Source organism: Budorcas taxicolor, chromosome 17 (genome assembly GCF_023091745.1).
Source record: "Budorcas taxicolor isolate Tak-1 chromosome 17, Takin1.1, whole genome shotgun sequence".
Classification (NCBI taxonomy): domain Eukaryota; kingdom Metazoa; phylum Chordata; class Mammalia; order Artiodactyla; family Bovidae; genus Budorcas; species Budorcas taxicolor.
The window spans coordinates 3770406-3792958 of record NC_068926.1 but is presented as its reverse complement, the minus strand read 5'-3'; the positions used below and the strand labels follow the sequence as shown (position 1 = coordinate 3792958).

Genomic DNA, 22553 nt, shown 5'->3' with positions numbered 1-22553 from the left:
ACAATTTGAGTAAAGATGGACCCATATGAGGGACCAGATCTGTTATTTGAAGGAAAAGCATAACAGAGATGAGAGCACATGCAAAGGCCCTGAGACAGGAGTGTGGTACATCCCGAGCCTGATCAGAATAGTAAGGAGACCAGTGGGTGATATCAAAGGGCGGGGAAAGGTCACAAGGGGTTCTGTGGGCCTCCGAGAGGACCATGTCTCTGACCCACCTGAAGGTTATAAGCAGAGGAGTAGCTTGATTTGCCCCTCAAGGGCAGCAAGGCTGGAAGGAGGGAGGGAATCTAGGTAGGAGCCAGAAGAATCATCAAGCCCAGCACAGCCCGTGACAGTGAAGCAGCTTTTCCTACAAACTTAGCGCCAGGTTCAGTTTGAGATTTTAAATTTTCCACATATTAGAAAAGAAATCGAGTGCCTAAAATAGTGAGAGATGGATCCCATACTGGCTTTGTGTGTGTGCTTCCTTCATCTAAAAACAAGGAGCAGGAAGGAGCACAATAGAAGAAAATAATCCCTGCAATTTTTACTTTTCTAAAGGAAAACATATGTTCCTACTTCAAAGCACCCTTTTCCATTTCTATCTGGTATACTTTGATACTTTCATCTTAGGCAAAAGTCCTTGGTAAGTCACAGCAGCCTGGGCTTTCTCCTTCACTTATCCTCTTCTCTCTCTCCTTTTCTGTCTCTGTCTCTCTCTCTCCCACTGTGGCAGGAGGCAGCGAGCAAAAAGGACAATCAAAGGCAGTGAAGCAGCAGCTTTGGCACAAGACAAAGGGAGACCGCGGTTGTAGACTCTGGAGGGAATATGTGCTGAGCATGAGGGAGGGCGCAAGAGAGAGCGCATCATTTACTATTGTTTGAGATGAAGCTGATTGTGAATTCGGAAATGGTTCTCATGCTCTGAGGGCCTGTGTACCCAACACTGCAGACTGAAAAAGAACAGAGAAAGAATAAAAAATAGTGATCTTGCATGTTCTAAGTTGAATAAAGTGCCAGGGCTATGCCAGTTTTAAATGAATACAGTAGACACAATGAAAAAAAAAAATCAATTAACGTAACAGCATATCAATAGAATAAAAAAAGAAAAAAAAGAAGAGAACAGTAGAAATAAAAATGACGTATGGCAAAAAGCCATCACAATATTGTAAAGTAATTATTCTCCAATTAAAAGACATTTTAAAAAATTAAAACAAAAACAGAAAAACAATGGCAGTCCCATCTAGTCTGTGTCCTTGACATTTAGACTGGTGCTGTGTCTTCAGCAAACTGAAGTAACCCATGGGTCCCAGGAGGAGTGGAGTGAGGGGCTATGGATGGGAAAGGCTGCACCCCATCTCACAAAGCCCTGCTGGTTCTTTGAGCTGGATTCTTTCCCAGTTTTGCTTTTCCTTTATCTTTCCTTCCCTTGTCCTTTTAAATTTCTCCTCAAGATCAAGAAATCATTTAGGTTTGGGGTGGGGAGATGCTAAGAAAGCAGGTAGGAGAAGAAATGAAACAGTGGCAAACATGTGAAGAAATGAGGCTTACTTCACCTTAAGGCCTTCAAGAACAAAGATGTTCATTACTGGGCTGTCCATGAAGACTCCGAATCAGGCCATGCTACCCCAAACAAGCAAAATGTTAGGTGGACAAATCAAAGCTTGTTGTTATAGATAAGTGAATCTTCTTGCAGCAACAGTATTACATATAGATCTCAGTTTTCTTTTTTATGAATCTAATTTTTATCTATTAAATGTGTCAACAGGGGACACTTTCCTGTCATAACAACCATTTGTGAATGAAAGTTACGTGTGCTTTACATATATTTTCTCCTTCAACTGTTATATTCTCACTTTCTTGGGGCCCTCCAAGAAAGACTTTTATGGGGCCCTCCATTTTTACAATAAGGAGACCAAAGCACAAAGAGGCTAAGTGACTTGTCCAAAGTAAGTGAGACTATAAACAGCAGATCTGTAACTGGAATGGAGATTCATCTGTTTCCAAAGCCCCCAGGACTTGAGACTTTTAAAGTATTGCTATGATATAAATTCAACCTTTCATGAAGGAATGTTTAAAGACCATGTTACAGGCAATGCCAACCATGGATTTTGTCTCTGAGGAAAAAGGAAAACAGAGCCCCTGTTTACAAAGAACTTAACATTTATGAGACAAATGCTGTACAGCTTGGTCTGTGGCACAGTAGAACAATCTGGAGCCAGAAGATCTGGATCTAATATCTGGCCCTGCCTGCCTCTGGGACCACAGCTTCGACAACATAAGATGGCCCAACTTTGAGCTGCCTCTTCCACAAAGTGGGGCTACCTCCTCACCTTGCAGGCCTGTTGTTGCAAGAAGTGATATAATATGTGTGAAAGCATTTATTATGGCTAACCATCATCAATTAGAAAATTTTACAGTCTCTTTATCCTAAATACATTTGACCAGATGTATTTGTCTCGAAATTCTGAATTTTTTAAGTTTCATAAAAGAAATATAGTGCAGCCCAGTGAAGTCTGGAATGATGGCCCATAATCAGGAACTTAATATTCTGCTGAAAAAATGGATGAATAAAGCCTCAAGGATTTCACAAATGCCGGGGACATATACCTTTCCTGGAAAGGGATTCCAGTTGGACAAATAACATTTAGAAAGAAGCTTTTAACAGAGTGCCTGACCCTTGGCAAACAGACTGAGGCCCAAGTGCCAGCTGTGCTGGGAGTGAGCTCACTAGAAGGGCGGTGATGGTGGAGGGCTCTCCTGAGTGCCTCCCTGGCCTCATTAGTACCTCACTCACTGCTGGGGACCAGAGTACTAAGATGAAAAGCATCTTCATAGAGAAATCAACCCCTCTGCCTTTGGAGTGGGAGCACTGACTCCAAGACCATAAACTACCAAAGAAACTAACCCTAGGGAATATCAAATAGTGAGAACTTCCACAAAGGGAACCACTTGAATACAAGACCTGACATCACCCAATCACCAGTAGCACCCTGTGCAGGATGCCTCATCCAAACAGCAAATGAAACAAAAATACAAACCAGATCATCAGCAGACATGATTACCACCTCACTCAGCTTTGCACATCAGAAGAAAAAAAACTCAACACAAATCTCACCTTATACAAAGCTTACACAAACCACTGCACCAACCAAAAAGAAAAAAGAATTCAACCTTGAACCATGGGAAAAGGAAACCTCAAACACAATAAGATTAAAAAAAAAAATAACGAAAAGGCAGAGAAATACTGTACAAATGAAGGAACAAATGAGAAACACAGAAGTCCAAATAAATTAAGGAAACTAGGCAAAAGCTTATCAGACAAGCAAAAGTTAAGAGAATTCAGTACCACCAAATCAGCTTTACAACAAATGTCAAAGGGACTTATAAAGTCTAGAAATACAAGAGAAGAAAAAGATCTACAAAATCAAACCCCAAACAATTAAGAAAACAGCAATAGGAACATATATATCAATAATTATTTTAAATGTAAACTGATTAAATGCTTCAACCAAAAGACAGACTGGCTGAATGGATACAAAAACAAGACCCATATATACGCTGTCTACAAGAAACCCACTTCAGACATAAAGACACATATAGACTGAAAGTGAGAGGATGGAAAAATATATTCCATGCAAATGGGAAGCAAAAGAAAGCTCAAGTAGCAGTCCTCATATCAACCAAAATAGACCTTAAAATAAAGAATATCACAAGAGATAAATAAGGACACTACACAGTGACCAAGGGATCAATCCAAGAGGAAGACACAAAAATTGTAAATATCTATGCACCCAACATAGGAGCACCTCAATACATAAGACAAACACTGACAGACATAAAGGAAGAAACTGACAATAACACAATAATAGTAGGAGACTTTAACACCCCACTCACATCAATGGACAGATCATTAAACCTGAAAATCAATAAGGAAACAGCAGTCTTAAATGATACATTAGATGAGATGGTCTTCATTGATATCTTCAGGACAGTCATCCAAACACTAAAGAATACACCTTCTTCTCAAGTGAACATGGAACATTCTCCAGGATAGACCACATCTTGGGTCACCAATCAAACCTCAGTAAATTTAAGAAAATCGAAATTGTATTAAGCATCTTTTCCTACCACAATGCTATGAGACTAGATATCAATTACAAGAAAAAAACTAAAACAACACAAACACACGGAGATTAAACAAAAGGTTTCTAAATAACCAATAGGTTACTAAAGAAACCAAATGTGAAATAAAAAAATGTCTAGAAACAAATAACAATGAAAACATGACAACTCAAAACCTATGGGATGCAGCAAAAGCAGGTCTAAGAGGGAAGTTTATAACAATACAATACTACCTCAAAAAACAAGAAAAACATCGAATAAACAACCCAACTTTACACCTAAAACAACTGGAAAAAGGAGGACAAAAAACCCCAAAATTAGTAGAAGGAAATAAATCATGAAGACGAGAGCAGAAATAAATGAAAAAAAAAAACAATAATAAAGATTAATAAAACTAAAAGCTGGTTCTTTGAGAAGATAAACAAAATTTACAAACACTTAGCTACACTCATCAGAGAAGGCAATGGCACCCTACTCCAGTATTCTTGCCTGGAAAATCCCATGGACGGAGAAGCCTGGAAGGCTGCAGTCCATGGGGTCACTGAGGGTCCGGCACGACTGAGCGACTTCACCTTCACTTTTCAATTTTCTGCATTGGAGAAGGAAATGGCAACCCACTCTAGTGTTCTTGCCTGGAGAATCCCAGGGATGGGGGAGCCTGGTGGGCTGCCGTCTATGGGGTCACACAGAGTCGGACACGACTGAAGTGACTTAGCAGCAGCAGCAGCAGCTACACTCACCAAGAAAAAAGGAGAGAAGAATCAAATCAGCAAAATTAGAAATGAAAAAGGAGAGGTTACAACAGACAATGTAGAAATACAAAGGATTATGAGACTATTCTGAACAACTATATGGCAATAAAATGGATAACCTGGAAGAAATGGACAGATTCTTAGAAAAATTCAATTCTTCCAAGACTGAACCAGGAAGAAATAAAAATTATGAACAACCCAATTACAAGCGCTGAAATGGAAGCTGTGATCAAAAATCTCCCAAGAAACAAAAGCCCAGGACTAGATGGCTTCACAGGAGAATTGTATCAAACATTTAGAGAAAAGTTAATGCCTTTCCTTGTAAAACTCTTTCAAAAAACTGCAGACAAAGAAACACTTCCAAACTCATTCTATGAGGCCACCATCACCCTGATACCAAAACCAGACAAAGACAACACAAAAAAAGAAAACTATAGGCCAATATCACTGATGAACACAGATGCAAAAATCTTCAGCAAAATTTTAGGAAACAGAATTCAGCAACATATCAAAAAGCCCATATACCATGATCAAGTTGGGTTTGTTCCAAGGATGCAAGGATTCTTCAATATATGAATATCAATCAGTGTGATACACCAGATTAACAATCTCAATAGATGCAGAAAAATCCTTCGACAAAATTCAGCACCCTTTTATTATTAAAACTCTTCACAAAATGGGCATAAAAGGAACCTACCTCCACATAGTAAAGGCCATATATGATAAGCCTACAGCAAACATTATTCTCAGTGGTGAAAAACTGAAAGCATTCCTCCTAAGACTGGGAACAAGACAAGGGTGTCCACTTTCACCACTATTATTCAACATAGTTTTGAAAGTCCTAGCTATAGCAATTAGAGAATAAAAAGAAATAAAAGGAATCCAGATTGGAAAAGAAGAAGCAAAGCTTTCACTGTTTGTAGATGACACAATACTGTACATAGAAAACCCTAAAGATACTATTAGAAAATTACTGGCACTAATCAGTGAACTTAGCAAAGTTGCAGGATACAAAAACAATATACAGAAATCACTTGCATTTCTATATATTAACAATGAAAAATCAGAGAGAGAAATTAAGGAATCAATCCCATTCAGCATTGCAATAAAAAGAATAAAATCTCTAGGAATAAACTTACCTAAGGAGACAAAAGGGTCTTCCCAGTAGCTCAAATGGTAAAGAATCTGCCTGCAACGCAGGAGACCTGGGTTCGATCCCTGAGTCAGGAAAATCCTCTGGACAAGGGAACAGCACTCTACTCCAGTATTCTTGCCTGGAGAACCCCATGGACAGAGGTGCCTGGCAGGCTATAGTCTGTGGGATCGCAGAGCTGGATACAACTGAGCAACTAACACTACTACTACTAAGGAGAAAAAAGACCACAGAAAATTATGACTGATGAAAGAAATCAAAGATGACATAAACAGATGGAGAGATATTCCATGTTCCTGGGTAGGAAGAACCAATATTGTGAAAATGACTATACTATCAAATGCAATCTATTACCAATGACATTTTTCATAGAACTAGAACAAAAAATTTCACAATTCATATGGAAACACAAAAGACCTCAAATAGCCAAAGCAGTCTTGAGAAAGAAGAATGGATCTGGAGGCATCAACCTTCCTGACTTCAGATAATACTACAAAGCTACATTCATCAAGCCAGTATGGTACTGGCACAAAAACAGAAATATAGACCAATGGAACAAGATAGAAAGCCCAGAAATAAACCCACGTACCTATGGGAAAATTATTTTTGACAATGGAGGCAAGAATATACAATCAGGCAAAGACAGCCTCTTCAATAAATGGTGCTGGGAAAATTGGACAGCTACATGTAAAAGAATGAAATTAGAACACTTTCTAACATCATACACAAAGATAAATTCAAAATGGATTAAACACCTAAATGTAAAGACCAGAAACTAAAAAGCTCTTTTAGGAAAACATAGGCAGAACACTCGATGATATAAATCAAAGCAAGATTCTCTACACATCTCCTTGAGTAATGGAAATTAAAACAAAAATAAACAAATGGGACTTGATCAAATTTAAAAGCTTACAGCAAAGGAAACTATAAGCAAGGTGAAAAGAAACCCTCAGAATGGGAAAAAATAATAGCAATGGAAACAACTGACAAAGCATCAATTTCCAAAATATATATGTAGCTCATACAATTCAATACCAGAAAAACAAACAACCCAATCCAAAGGTGGGAAAAAGACCTAAACAGACATTTCTCCAAAGAAGACATACAGATGGCTAACAAACACATGAAAAGATGCTCAACATCACTCATTATTAGAGAAATGCAAATCAAAACTACAATGAGATATCACCTCATACTGGTCAGAATGGCCATCATCAAAAAGTCTACAAACAATAAAATGCTGGAGAGGGTGTGGAGAAAAGGGAACAATTTTGCACTGTTGGTAAGAATGTAAATTGATACAGTCACTATGGAAGACAGTATGGAGATTCCTTTAAAAACTAGGAATAAAACCACCATCAGTTCAGTTCAGTTCAGTTCAGTCGCTCAGTCATGTCTGACTCTTTGCGACCCCATGAATCGCAGCATGCCAGGCCTCCCTGTCCATCACCAAAACCACCATATGACCCAGCAATCCCACTCCTAGGCATATACCCTGAGGAAACAGACACATGTATCCCATTGTTCATTGTGGCACTATTTACAATAGCTCTTAGAACATGGAAGCAACCTAGATGTCCATTGACAGATGAACGGATAAAGAAGTTGTGGTACATATACACAATATTAGCCATAAACAGGAACTCATTTGAGTAAGTTCTAATGAGGTGGATGAACCTCAAGCCTATTACGCACAGTGAAGTAAGTTAGAAAAAGAAAGATAAATATCATATAGTAATACATATATATGGAATCTAGAAAAATGATACTGAAGAATTTATTTGCAGGGCAGCAATGGAGAAACAGACATAGAGAATAGACTTATGGACATGGGGAGAGGGGAGGAGAGGGTGAGATGTATATAGAGAGTAACATGGAAACTTACATCGCCATAAGTAGAATCAATAGCCAATGGGAAATTGCTGTATGTCTCAGGAAGCTCAAACAGGGGCTCTGTATCAACCTAGAGGGGAGGGATGGGGAGGGAGGTGGGAGGAAGTTTCAAAAGGGAGGGATGTATGTATACCTATGACTGATTCATGTTGAGGTTTGACAGAAAACAAAATTCTGTAAAGAAATCATCCTTCAATTAAAAAATAAATAAATTTAAAAAAAATAGCCTCATTTGAGTTTGAGTCAGGTTTCTCATCAAATGAGCTTTTAAACATTTCCATCTTGAGAGCTTTCAGATTTACAGACAAAAGACTGGGGATCTTTGTTACTCCGATGCAGATGTACTGCGAACACTGAATAGAGGGAAGCCTCGGGACGCTTGAGACAGGTCCTCACAAACAAAAAGGCTCTTTCAACCCAGTGGGTGTGCAGTCCTGAGACTCGAGAAGCCCTTTTTATTTTTTATTTTTCATTTCATATATGATATTATACATGTTTCAATGCCACTCTCCCAAATCATCCCACTCTCTCCCTTTAATCAGGAGATGTGGTCCCTGAGACATCTGGGGAGTGAGGAGGACTCACTATGGTCCCTCCCAAAGGGGTTCGAGGGCAGTCTCTTTTCAGATTCCAAATCAGAATCCAGTCACTACGGCCAATCCAATCATTATCTTGCTCTCCGTCAGCACCTTTTCCATAAAAGTCCGTCTCTTGCTCCTGTCCATGGAGCATTCCCAGCTATTTCTGGTTGAATGCTTCCTCATTTAAATCAAGTTTTATTCAAATAAATGCTTAAAAGTTAAAAAAAAAATAGGATTAAAAAACAGATATTTCAAGTTAAAATAACATCCTATAAAATATAACGACATTTTAGAAAAGTCTCTGTCACATTTTAGGATGCATGTCTTGGAGGGAGAGGGAGAAAATGGGAAAAATCCAATGAAAAGCCTCGATGGACAGATTCATGGAGCTTGATGTGAGAGTTAGACTGTGAAGAAAGCTGAGCACTGAAGAATTGATGCTTTTGAACTGTGGTGTTGGAGAAGACTCTTGAGAGTCCCTTGGACTGCAAGCAGATCCAGCCAGTCCATTCTAAAGGAGATCAGCCCTGGGTGTTCATTGGAAGGAACGATGCTAAAGCTGAAACTCCAGTACTTTGGCCACCTCATGCGAAGAGTTGACTCATTGGAAAAGACCCTGATGCTGGGAGGGATTGGGGGCAGGAGGAGAAGGGGACGACAGAGGATGAGATGGCTGGATGGCATCACTGACTCAATGGACGTGAGTCTGAGTGAACTCAGGGAGTTGGTGATGGACAGGGAGGCCTGGCGTGCTGCAATTCATGGGGTCTCAAAGAGTCAGACATGACTGAGCGGCTGAACTGAACTGATTTAAATGCTAAGGAGGATAGATTTTATTCTGCACATCTACAGATTCAGTAAAAAGTGTGGTGTGCATACCTTGAATACATATTAATAAATATGTTAATAATTTATTAATTTTATTATTTATTATTTAAACAATTTATTTATTAAATTTATTAATAAATTATGCATTCATTTACTGTCTGTATTATTTTTATTAAAAACACCACAAAAGGCTTATAAGGATGAAATTCAAAGTTGTCACATTTTCCTCCTAAACCCCCACTTGGGACACTATTGCCGTCATGAATGAAGGGACATGATCAAATCTAGGTTTAAGAAAAAGATACCTGAGGTGGCAATGAAAAGGTGTGTCTTAAAAATAAACAAAGAGGTTTCTTAGTCAGAAAGTTATTAAAATGGTGAATTAACCAAGTCAAATATATTCTCTGACCCTGGATTTCTCACAGAACCTTCCAGAGGCATGTTTCAACAGGATGGGGTGAGTTCTAATGTGTTTTCCACTCTTATTTACCATAGAACTCTCAGTGGAAGGAGCATCTCAGGAGGCAAGAATGCCACAGAACATAGGTGGGGAAAGCTCATCTAAGCTCACTTTCTCTATCTCCTCAAGTGTTCACCTCCCAACCCTCTGAAACTAAACTTCTATCTAGCTCCTTAGGACTGCCCTGAACATGCAACCTCTGAAACACTCTGTCCAGAACTGCCCAAATAAGCTGCTTCCAGATTCCTGGCCCTTAGAAACTACATGCCATATTAAATATGTATTATTTAACCTGTAGTACAATGTCAACAGACAACATTTATCATGAACATACATAATAGTGAAGGGCTAAGGCAATTTACTTTCCATATTGCTGGTCTGAGACAATGTTCCCCTAAGCCTGGAGTGGTGACACAGAGTTGAAATAGCTTTATCTCAGCTAAATGTGGGAATTTAGGAGCTAAATGTGGGAATAACTTGTTACACAGCAACAGGTAACTGATACACCCCGTAAATTCTATGTATATTTAATTTTAATTTTTAACTTTGTCATAGCCTTTTTTGTGATTCACTTTGATATAATTTTAATCATTTACATTTGAAAATTATGATAAGAGGCTCTTTACCAATCCACCAGAATCTCAATTCTCATAAGAAGTGCTGTGAGAGTTGGGAGTATTTGGGGAAAGCACCAGACTTGAAAGCATATCACACTGGGGACAGGAGGGTTGTCGAGGGCCGTCGACGGACATGGAAAATGTCTGCTGCTTGTCTGTTTTGGCTATTGTCTACTCCCCATGCTCTGTGTTTGCCTCTGGGGCTCCTGAATAGTAGGATATTAGTATCAGTCTTTCATATCTCTTAGCATTTTCTGGGCTGTTCTTTCCCTTGCCAGTGCATTAGAGTCTATAGTTCATAACTCAATGAGCAAAGGTGAAGGGAACTGAAGCTCCAGTTTGTTAAGGAAAAAAACAAAACAGTGAGCCAAGAAAAGCAGTGTTCAAAGAACAATTTAAAGTCCTTTGAGAAACTGAACAAAATGAAAATAAGGAAATAATCTGAGGATGTGTCACAATATAAATCACACTCATAAAAGCAGTTTTATTAGAGGGGAGGGATGGAAGGAAGGGTCAAAGAAGACTGAAAAATGAGGAAACAGACAACTATTTTAAATAGCTCTACTGTGGGCTTCCCAGGTGGCGCTAGTGGTGAGGAACTCGCCTGCCTATGCAGGAGACAAAAGACTCAGATTCGATCCCTGGGTCAGGAAGGTCCCCTGGAGAAGGAAATGGCAACCCACTTCAGTATTCTTGCCTGGAGAATCTCATGGACAGAGGAGCCTGGTAGGCTACAGAGGGTCTCACAGAGTCAGACACTACTGAAGCAACTTAGCACACTTGCACTGTGAAAGATAGAAGAGGAAGAAAATGGTTTTCTCAAAAAGAACATGAAACTAAAAGAAGGCTGTTTTCAAAAGATGGAAACCATTATCATGCCTTGTATGCTTATGGGAGACATTCAATTGAATTTGAGAAAATCATTATAGAAGTGAAATCCTTAAGACAGCTGGAATGGTTGGGAGCCTGATCAGCAGAGGGACTTGCTTTCGATGCAAACAGGGAAATCTGTACTATGCTAACAGGAAAGAGGGCACAAGATGTGAGCTGATAGCTGGCAGAAAGGTAAGATCTCTCTCAAGCATGTATATTATTTTTCTCCATGTTCAGCTACTTAGGCAAGTACAGAAAAGGCAGAGTCAGGTTGATATAGGGCTGGGGTTTTACTTGGAAAGTTCTATGGAGTAACAGAACTAAAGGGAATTTAAACTAGTGATCTGAACAGGAGAAGAGTTATCTATGAGTATGGAGATGGTATATAAGTGAAGAGAAAGATGAGAATGTCTATCAGAATACTGCATGCTTGAAATCAAGGTTTCAGAGGTTGGAAACTGGAAAGTCAAGGAACTGAGAGGTTTTTGGGGTCGGATTGTTTAAAAAAAAAAAAAGGACAGTAAAGTTTCCAGGAGGGAACAACAGTAGAGAAGAAAACTGAGTAAGATGTAAAAGTCTTTGATGACAAAGAGGTTTGGAACATGACAGCAGCAACAAGCAGTGTCCATGGTATAGTCTGGAAAATGCAATCTTCAAAAAGATTTGCTGTTGAAGAATGAAAGGGATAGGAATGATTTGATGCTGCAATGGGCCACAGGAGGGCACCTGCCTCAGCACCTTAATCCTGGCTTGTGATTAGTGGAATATAACTTCTCTGAGAGAGCAGGGAAGAGTCAGTATCCTTGAGGGATGCTTGTTTGGACCAGAGCGAGAAGATGAAGGAGCTGTCAGAGATCAGACTGAGAGCATAATGGAACTTGCTAAATGACGGGCCAGGAGTTCCAGAGCGCGTGGTAGAAGACTGGCCTGAGTTAAAGGGTGAACAGAGGATGAGTAGGAGACTGGTCTGAACTAAAGGGAGAGCAGAACAGCACGGGGATGAGAAGACAGATGATGGATGGCTAGGGGGCTTAAACTAGAGATAAACCTGAGTGAACTCCGGGAGTTGGTGATGGACAGGGTGGCCCGGCGTGCTGCGATTCATGGGGTCACAAAGAGTCCGACGTGACTGAGTGACTGAACTGAACTGAACTGAAGAATTCGGTAAATTGGTATTTAAGGCATTTTGAGGTTAATCCTGGTACTGTATTAAATAATGGCAGACAAGCATTTTGAGATATGATTCAGACAACTGAGCTAGAAAATGTGGGCACCTGGGCAGTGGTTTATTCCTGAAATCGGGAAGGGGTGCTGATCAATGAAATATATGACAAGAATAAACACTTGGAAAATGAGATAATACAATGTGTTAAAATTAAAATGAGCATGTCCTAAGTTTCAGTCATGCAGAATGAATGAATTCTGGAGATCTAATGCACAGCATGATGATTATAGTTAATAATACTGTATGGTATAGTGTACTTGAAATTTGCTGAGAGTCTATCTGAAGGGTTCTCACCACTCACTATGTTTGATGACGGATCTGTTAATTGTCTTAATTGTGGCCATCATTTCACAATGTATACATATAATCAGAAACACCATGCTGTATACTTTAAATATATATGATTTCAATTTATTAATTGCATGTCAATAGAGCTGAGGGAAAAGGGAAAAAAATGAGTATGCCCTTTTACTCAGCAAGTTTGCTTCTAGAGATTTATTTGCTTTTCACACAAAGTCTGTAGTACAACTTCAATAGTCAATATTTATCATGAATATATATAATGGTGAAGGGCTAAGTCAATTTACTTTCTGTATTGCTAGTCTGAGACAACCATCCCCTAAGCCTGGAGTGGTGAGACAGAGTTGAAATAGCTTTATCTCAGACACATATTTCAGCTACAGTATTTGAGATGTCAAAAAAACAGAGATAGAATATTAATAAACATATACATCAAAAAAGAAACATTCATTTGCTAACAGTGAATGCTAAAAGGAAACAAGAGTTAGATATAAATATGTAATAATTCAATTACTGTGAAAAATCACTTGACATGTAGTGTAATCCAATTACTTATTTTCATTACATAATTTTATAGCATCCTCCTGACTTCTGTGTATGAGGTAAATAGTCACAACTGTAGCAGAAAAAAATGGCCTATTTCAGAAGCATTACGGGTAGAATAGAGGAAGTGATTGAGTTTAAAAATAGTGACAGTCATCATAGGGATAAACAGAGAAAAAGCCAAGAACATCCAGGTATAAGAAAAATTCTTTTACTGATGAATAGATATCTCCTAGCAACAACAGGCAAATGGGTTCTCAGCAATTTCTTCCACAGAGCTTTCAGGACATATCTTAGAATGAGAAAGGATCAGAGGAAAAACTATAGATTACCAAGGTAATTCTGTACAGTTAAAGGCCTTTGGCAAGGTGCAGTTCATTGTTTTAAATAAATTCATTATTGCCCAGAATCCAACATCTTAGATTAAAATATCTTGCCTGAGTTCATTAATTTTTCAGGTCCAAGCTAGATGGCTTTTATGGGACAGTCTATCAAGTTATTATCGACCTTGGTATCTCCATCTTTACCAACTGTTTTGATTAATAACTTGTGCTATGAGCAGATATTGCAGGGTGATGATGACAGATGAAGACTTCACCCTATAGATACACATGGTTCCTCTTAGAGGAAACTGACAAAGATTACACTGACAGCAGAGTAAATACTTCACACCGAAGTACGCGCATGCGTACACACACACACACACACACACACACACACACACGCACGCACACACACACACACACACACACACGCTGCTTGCTCGTATATATTCTGAGGCAAATGCAAGGAAAATTGGAGGCAGGTTTAGGTACAAACAAGGTGAAATTAGGAAGCTGTTTAAAGGCTATGATTTGGGGGTGAGGGAAGACTCTTTTAAAATTTGTCTTTAAAAATATATCAGCAGGTCTGCCCCCAAGAGGACCTGCTTCCAGGCAGGTTAAGTGTGCAGCTCCCTCAGGGGTCCCCTGCCATTGCAGACACATGTGATGGACAAGAAGGAGAAAATGGCCACCAAGATGGAGAAGAAGATGTCCAGGTGCTGAGGAAGGAGGGGACTCTGAGGCTCTGATAGCCCATTTTTAGATGTTAGATGCTAGAAAGACTCATCTAGTAGAAATATCATAATCCCCCACTCAGCAGTGTTGAATGTATTGTTCTCTGCTCATCCCGAGAAAGATGAAATGACCCTATTCACCACACAGATCTCTGGGTCCTGCATTTGGCAATCAAGACCTGGGAGCAAGTCAAACCATCAGGATGTCCTTTAGGTCAAGGCAATATCAGATGGGAGCCTGGAAGACACAGCTAACTCTTCTTGGTGGCTTCCACAACAGTACAAGAGACATCTGAGACAATGACATACATGACTTTAACCTGGGCATGTTCACACGAGAAAGCTGCTGCCATGAGGGAACGGGGCCATGCCCAGGCCAGGCTGCCAAATGTCCATCACCCCTCAGGGGATGGTGATTGTCTGTAGAGGCTACTGGAATACTTCAATAAGGGCGACCAACACATCCTGCATTCAAATAAAATCCAGGGAAGTCTAAGGAAAGAAGAAAAGGCAAATGGGTACAGACCTGGATTTCCCCTCGGGGAAAAGAGCTCACTCACTCCAATAGTCAGTGTTTAGACAGGTGTGGCCTGAATTATCAGCCACTGCTCCTTGGGTGTTGGGGTGTCTGTGGTGAGGAAGAGGAAGAGAGCCTAACGGGTGTCTACTTTGTTGACCTGTGCTTTGATGACACTGGGATGAACCACTGGTTTGTGGAACTGCTGAAAGGATCTGGGTCAGAGAAGAAAAAATGTAAGTGAGGCAGAAAAAAAAAAAGAAAGTGAAACCCAGGGATGTCTCTGGAGGTCCAGTGGTTAAAACTTCATCTTCCACTGCAGGGGGTATGGTGTTGCTCCCTGGTCAGAGAGCTATGATGCCCCATGTCTTACAATCAAAAACCCCAAACAGAAGCAATATTGTAACAAATTTAATTTTTAAAAAGTGAAATGCAAACGTGATAACAAGCAGGAAAGTGGGGAAGCATCATCCAGGAGCCCCGGGAGGGGCTGAAAGTTGTGGATGCAGAGGATGATATCATGATCACCACTGAACAGGTGCCCTCTGTCCCAGGCAGTGGGAAGGAGGAAGAGAGTTCAGAAGAAGCTAGTGGCCTCTGATGGAGCCAAGTCCTCGCTTCCACATCATGCTGGCCCTGAAGCATGGGCTGCTCTAGGTTCATGGGGCTTGTTGGAAGCTGGTGACTGCCACTTCATCCTCAGACTTGCACTTCCTTGGTCTCCACAAGATGGAAGAATGGAAGAGAGCAGAGATGGATCCAAAAATGAAGAGCATCTGAAGTAGACTTGGAAGAGAAATGGGATGAAATAGAGGACTCAGAAGGAAGAAGTAAAGATGAGGAAGATGATTACAACAGAGAGGAAAGTGGGGAGAAGGGTGACTCCGCCCAGGACTGAGAAATACTGAGTGAATCTTACTGGGGAACCTGGGACTTAACACAAAGGAGAAGAAAATGCTGAGAGCAGCCCATAAGCCATGACAAAAACTTTCTCTGATGATTTAAGATGCTACAATGGGCCAAAAGTTAAACTGAGTAGTGAATTCCCTCCATACCTTTGGATGTTACTTCCAAGAAATTGGAGCAAGACAAGATAGCTGCAAAGATTTTATTTTGTGTGTTCTGATACCTACCAGGGTTCTCGTCAGCCCTCTGACATCCTTTCTGGGAAAAGTCTGCACTGGCTGCATCTTCTTTTTCTATATCCTGATGCTTTGACATCTGCGGCCTTGATTGTCCTGGAGGGGCTGCCAGGATCAGGCAAGTGTGCCTTTCCAATGTAAACAACACTCTCAACCACCTCCTGTACTGGCTCTCTACACTCTGGGCTGATCACCCCATAACCGCCGGCTCTGCTAACTCCTGCATTGGGAGACAGATTCTTTATCACTAGGCTACCTGGGAAGCCCCTTCACCTGCCCTAATCACCCCATAATCAATTGTCCTAATCACCCCCTAGCTAGGTACCAGGTAACTAGAGACAGCCTTTATGCCTCAGGCTACTGCAACTATTCAATCTAGCTAATCTTAGGCCTGCTTATTCTGCCTCTCCCATTCCTTCCCTCCAAAACCACAACAAAGACCCTTACCCAAAGTTTTCCTCTTTCCTCTGCTTCCTGATTGACCCCAGTGCTTTCCATTGTGCATACACTATGTACACGCCCTCTCATAATGTGGCATGCCCCTCCTCTTGGGATCTGTGAGTATAATAAACTCTTTTTTCAATGGCAGCCATCTCCTTACTCATATACGAATAATAATAAAATCTATATTAAGCCAGGAAGGGTGCAGACCAGGTGCCATCTATAACAGAGCTGGGCTTAGGATGTCACCTTAACAAGAGGATGAAGTCCCCACAGGAGTTTCTATCCCAACAAAACAAGAGTGTGTTGTACTGTGTTGGAGGGTTTTCCATCTACAAAACAAAGAGTTTTTATAGAGGAATATATACATACAATATTATACAGAATACTCACATATGCCATTGTCTATAACAAAATACCATAGAGGGATGGCTTATAAACAATGTAACTTTATTTCTTACAGTTCTAGAGGCTAGAAGTCTGCAATTAAGATGCCAACATGGCTGGTTTCTGGTGAAGCCCAAGACTTCTTGCTGTGTCCTCAGACAGCAGAGATGCTGAGGAGCTCTCTTGGGCTTCTTTCACAAGAAAAGAATGATTCCATTCATGAGGGGTCCACCTCCATGACCTAATCACCTCCCCAAGGCTCCATCTCTTAATATCACCTTGGGTTTTAGGATTTCAAAATATGAATTTGAGGGGAACACAAACATATAGACCGTAGCTATCTTGAACTTGAAGAAGGTCTCTTCTTTAACTTCTAAAAACTAGCAAAAGCTGCTACATAGTCTTACACACTTTCTTAGTTATCCTGACAATCAAATACCTTTTATAGCTGGAGAATGGAAGCATCTCTTTTGTTCAGTCTGGGAAAGCTTTATGGAGGGATGGTGTGGTTAAAGAGGAACTTGAATTTTGCAATAGAGATTGGTGAGCTGAGAGGGAAATAAAGAATTTTTCACAGAGTAAATGTGTAGAGTAGGTTTCAATGGAAGCAGAAAGAAATAGGCAAGGAGGTTTAAATTAAATATCTAGATTGATTTTTTTTTTATTCTACTGCCAATGTTCCTAATTGATGCACTCCTTTTTTTGGCAATAAAAAATTTCTGGCATCAAGTGATCTTATTTCTATTAAGATAACCAACTAATTAGAAACAGATGTTTGAGGGCGGTCCTAAGGTGGCAGAGGAATAGGATGGGGAGACCACTTTCTCCCACATAAATTCATCAAAAGAACATTTCAACGCTGAGTAAATTCCACAAAACAACTTCTGAATGCTGGCAGAGAACATCAGGCACCCAAAAAAGCACCTCATTGTCTTCGAAAACAGGTAGGAAAAAATATAAAAGACAAAAAAGGAGACAAAAGAGGTAGGAAGGGAGCTTAGTCCCAGGAAAGGAGTCTTAAAAAGAGAGAAGTTTCCAAACACTAGGAAACACTCTCACTGCCGAGTCTGTGGCGAGCCTTGGAAGCACAGAGGGCAAGATAACAGGGAGGAAAAATAAATAAATAATTAAAACCCACAGATTACGAGCCAACGGTAACTCCCCCAGTGGAGAAGCAGCGCAGACGCCTGCATCCGCCATCAGCAAGCGGGGGCTGGGCAGGGAGGTGCGGGCTGCATTGCTTTACAAGGATTGGGCCCGAATGCCCCAAATGCCCTGAGCGTAACCAGAGCGAGCTAACTTGGGCTAGCAAACCAGGCTGTGGGATGGCTACCACGCAAAAAGCTCTAACATAAGACACCACCAGGACCGCGCACAGAACAAAGGACGGAACAGAATTAGTGGGCAGCAGACCATCCCCCTCCAGTGACAGGCAGCCAGAGTCGGAAAGGCAGGAAGGGGGCAATCGCAGCCCCAGAGAGACATTACCTATGAAACTGCAAACAGGCTTCTTTGCTAACTAAGACTTCTTGGGGTTCTGGACAGTCATCATCCGCCTGAGAAAGTATGCCAGCGGTACACCCAGAAAACTGAACAGCAGGGATGGGAGAGGTGATAAGTCACAGCGACCGTGCTCGCCAAACACCTGAGCTACTTGGACCTGGGAAGGGCACAAAACGCAGGCCCAACCAGTCTGCGCCTCTGGGGACTACCTGAGTGCCTGAGCCTGAGCGGCTTAGACCTGGGAGGTGCATGCAGCCCAGGGCCGGCCTCAGAGCCTGAGCTGTGTGCACCGTCAGCCCGGGCAGGCCCAGCGTGGCTGGGACACTGCAAGCACTCGCCAGTGTTATTTGTTTGCAGCATCCCTCCCTCCCAACAGCGCGACTGAACAAGTGAGCCTAAAAAAATCTGTCCACCACGCCCCCGCTTGTGTCAGGGTGGAAATCGGACACTGAAGAGACCAGCAAATGGAAGAAGCTAAAACAGAGGGAACCGCCTTGGAAGTGACAGGTGCAATAGATTAAAATCCTGTCGTTGGTACCCACTACATAGGAAAGGGCCTATAGATCTTGAGAAATACAAGCCGGACCAAGGAACTATCCGAAAATGAACTGACCCCACACTGCCCACAACAACACCAGAAAAAGTCCTAGATATATGTTTATCATTTTTATGATCATTCTTTTTTTTTTGATGGTTATTTATTCTTTTCTTTTTCTTCTTCTTTTTCTTAACACTTTTTAATTTTTAAGTCCTCTATTTCTCCTTTAGTTTTCATTTTTACAACCTACTATTACTTCCCCCCCCCAAAAAAGACCCTATTTTTAAAGCAAACTTCATATATATTTTTATTTTTTATTACTTTTTTTTTAATAATTCTTGTGACTTTTTTTTCTTTTTTCTTCTTCTTCTATTTTTTAATATTGTATTTTTGAAAATCCAACCTCTACTCTAGATTTTTAATATTTGTTTTTTGGTATTTGTTATCAATTTTGTACCTTCAAAAACCCAATCTTCAGTACCCATTTATACTTGAGAGTGAGATTACTGGCCTGACTCCTCTCTCTTCCCTTGGACTGTCCTTGTTCTCCACTAGAGTGCCCCTGTCTCCTCCCTCCCCCTTCTCTTCTCTACCCAACTCTGTCAATCTCTGTGTTCCAGACGGTGGAGAACTCTCAGGGAACTGACTACGGGCTGGATCTGTCTCTCTCCTTTTCATTCCCCTTTTATCCTCCTGACCACCTTTGTCTCCTTCTTCCCTCTCCTCCTCTCTATATAATTCCATGAACATCTCTGAGCGGTCCAGACTGTGGAGCAATCATAAGGAAGTGATTACTGGCTAGCTAGCTCTCTCCTCTTTTGATTCCACCTCATCTCACTCAGGTCACCTCCAACTGCCCCCTCCCTCTTCTCTTCTCCATGTAACTCTGTGAACCTCTCTGGGTGTCCCTCAATGTGGAGAAACTTTTCATCTTTAACCTAGATGTTTTATCAATGGTGTGGTATAGAAGGGCAAGTCTTGAGACAACTGTAAAAATAAAACTGAAAACCAGAAGCAGGAGGCTTAAGTCCAAATCCTGAGAACATCAGAGAACTCCTGACTCCAGGGAACATTAATCGATAGGAGCTCATCAAACGCCTCCATACCTACACTGAAACCAAGCATCACCCAAGGGCCAACAAGTTCCAGAGCAAGACATACCACACAAATTCTCCAGCAACTCAGGAACACAGCCCTGAGCTTCAATATACAGGCAACTCAAAGTTACTCCAAAACCACTGACATCTCATAAATCATTACTGGACATGTCATTGCACTCCAGAGAGAAGAAATCCAGCTCCACCCACCAGAACGCCGACACAAGCTTCCCTAACCAAGAAACCCTGACAAGCCACTGATACAAACCCACCCACAGTGAGGAAACTCTACAATAAAGAGAACTACACAAACTGCCAGAATACAGAAAGGCCACCCCAAACACAGCAATATAAACAGGATGAAGAGACAGAGGAATACCCAGCAGATAAAGGAACAGGATAAATGCCCACCAAACCAAACCAAAGAGGAAGAGATAGGGAATCTACCAGACAAAGAATTCCAAATAATGATAGTGAAAATGATCCAAAATCTTGAAATAAAAATGGAATCACATATAAATAGCCTGGAGACAAGGACTGAGAAGATGCAAGAAAGGTTTAACAAGGACCTAGAAGAAATAAAAAAGAGTCAATATATAATTAATAATGCAATAAATGAGATCAGAAACACTCTGGAGGCAACAAATAGTAGAATAATGGAGGCAGAAAATAGGATTAGTGAAATAGAAGACAGAATGGTAGAAATAAATGAAGCAGAAAGGAAAAAAGAAAAACGAATTAAAAGAAATGAGGACAATCTCAGAGACCTCCAGGACAATATGAAACGCTCCAACATTCGAATTATAGGAGTCCCAGAAGAAGAAGACCAAAAGAAAGACCATGAGAAAATACTTGAGATAATAGTTGAAAACTTCCCTAAAATGGGGAAGGAAATAATCACCCAAGTCCAAGAAACCCAGAGAGTTCCAAACAGGATAAACCCAAGGCGAAACACCCCAAGACACATATTAATCAAATTAACAAAGATCAAACACAAAGAACAAATATTAAAAGCAGCAAGGGAAAAACAAAAAATAACACACAAGGGGATTCCCATAAGGATTACAGCTGATCTTTCAATAGAAACCCTTCAGGCCAGGAGGGAAAGGCAAGACATACTTAAAGTGATGAAAGAAAATAACCTACAGCCCAGATTATTGCACCCAGCAAGGATCTCATTCAAATATGAAGGAGAAATCAAAAGCTTTACAGACAAGCAAAAGCTGAGAGAATTCAGCACCACCAAACCAGTTTTCCAACAAATCCTAAAGGATATTCTCTAGACAGGAAATATAAAAAAAAAGTGTAGAAACCCAAACCCAAAACAATAAAGTAAATGGCAATGGGACCATACTTATCAATAATTACCTGAAATGTAAATGGGTTTAATGCCCCAACCAAAAGGCAAAGACTGGCTGAATGGATACAAAAACAAGATCCCTATATATGGTGTCTACAAGAGACCCACCTCAAAACAAGGGACACATACAGACTGAAAGTGAAGGGCTGGAAAAAGATATACCACACAAATAGAGACCAAAAGAAAGCAGGAGCAGCAATACTCACATCAGATAAAATAGACTTTAAGACAAAGGCTGTGAAAAGAGACAAAGAAGGTCACTACATAATGATCAAAGGATCAATCCAAGAAGAAGATATAACAATTATAAATATATATGCACCCAACATAGGAGCACCGCAATATGTAAGACAAATGCTAACAAGAATGAAAGGGGGAATTAACAATAACACGATAATAGTGGGAGACTTTAATACCCCACTCACACCTATGGATAGATCAACTAAACAGAAAATTAACAAAGAAATGCAAACTTTAAATAATACAGTAGACCAGTTAGACCTAATTTATATCTATAGGACATTTCACCCCAAAACAATGAATTTCACCTTTTTCTCAAGTGCTCATGGAAGCTTCTCCAGGATAGATCACATCCTGGGCCATAAATCTAGCCTTGATAAATTCAAAAAAATTGAAATCATTCCAAGCATCTTTTCTGACTATAATGCAGTAAGATTAGATCTCAATTACAGGAGAAAAACTATTAAAAATTCCAACATATGGAGGCTGAACAACACGCCTCTGAATAACCAACAAATCACAGAAGAAATCAAAAAAGAAATCAAAATATGCATAGAAATGAATAAAAATGAAAACACAACAACCCAAAACCCATGGGACACTATAAAAGTAGTGCTAAGGGGAAAGTTCATAGCATTACAGGCATACCTCAAGAAACAAGAAAAAAGTTAAATAAATAACCTAACTCTACACCTAAAGCAACTAGAAAAGGAAGAAATGGAGAACCTCAGAGTTAGTAGAAGGAAAGAAATCTTAAAAATTAGGGCAGAAATAAATGCAAAAGAAACAAAAGAGACCATAGCAAAAATCAACAAAGCCAAAAGCTGGTTCTTGGAGAGGATAAATAAAATTGACAAACCATTAGCCAGACTCATCAAGAAACAAAGGGAGAAAAATCAAATCAATAAAATTAGAAATGAAAATGGAGAGATCACAGCA

The 22553-nt window shown here is 40.3% G+C and overlaps 1 protein-coding gene across 1 annotated transcript in view; it reads right to left on the bottom strand.

Moving 5' to 3' along the window:
- DCHS2 (dachsous cadherin-related 2) overlaps positions 1-22553 on the bottom strand; it is a 346741-nt gene that overhangs the window by 173540 nt on the left and 150648 nt on the right. The window lies entirely within an intron of this gene.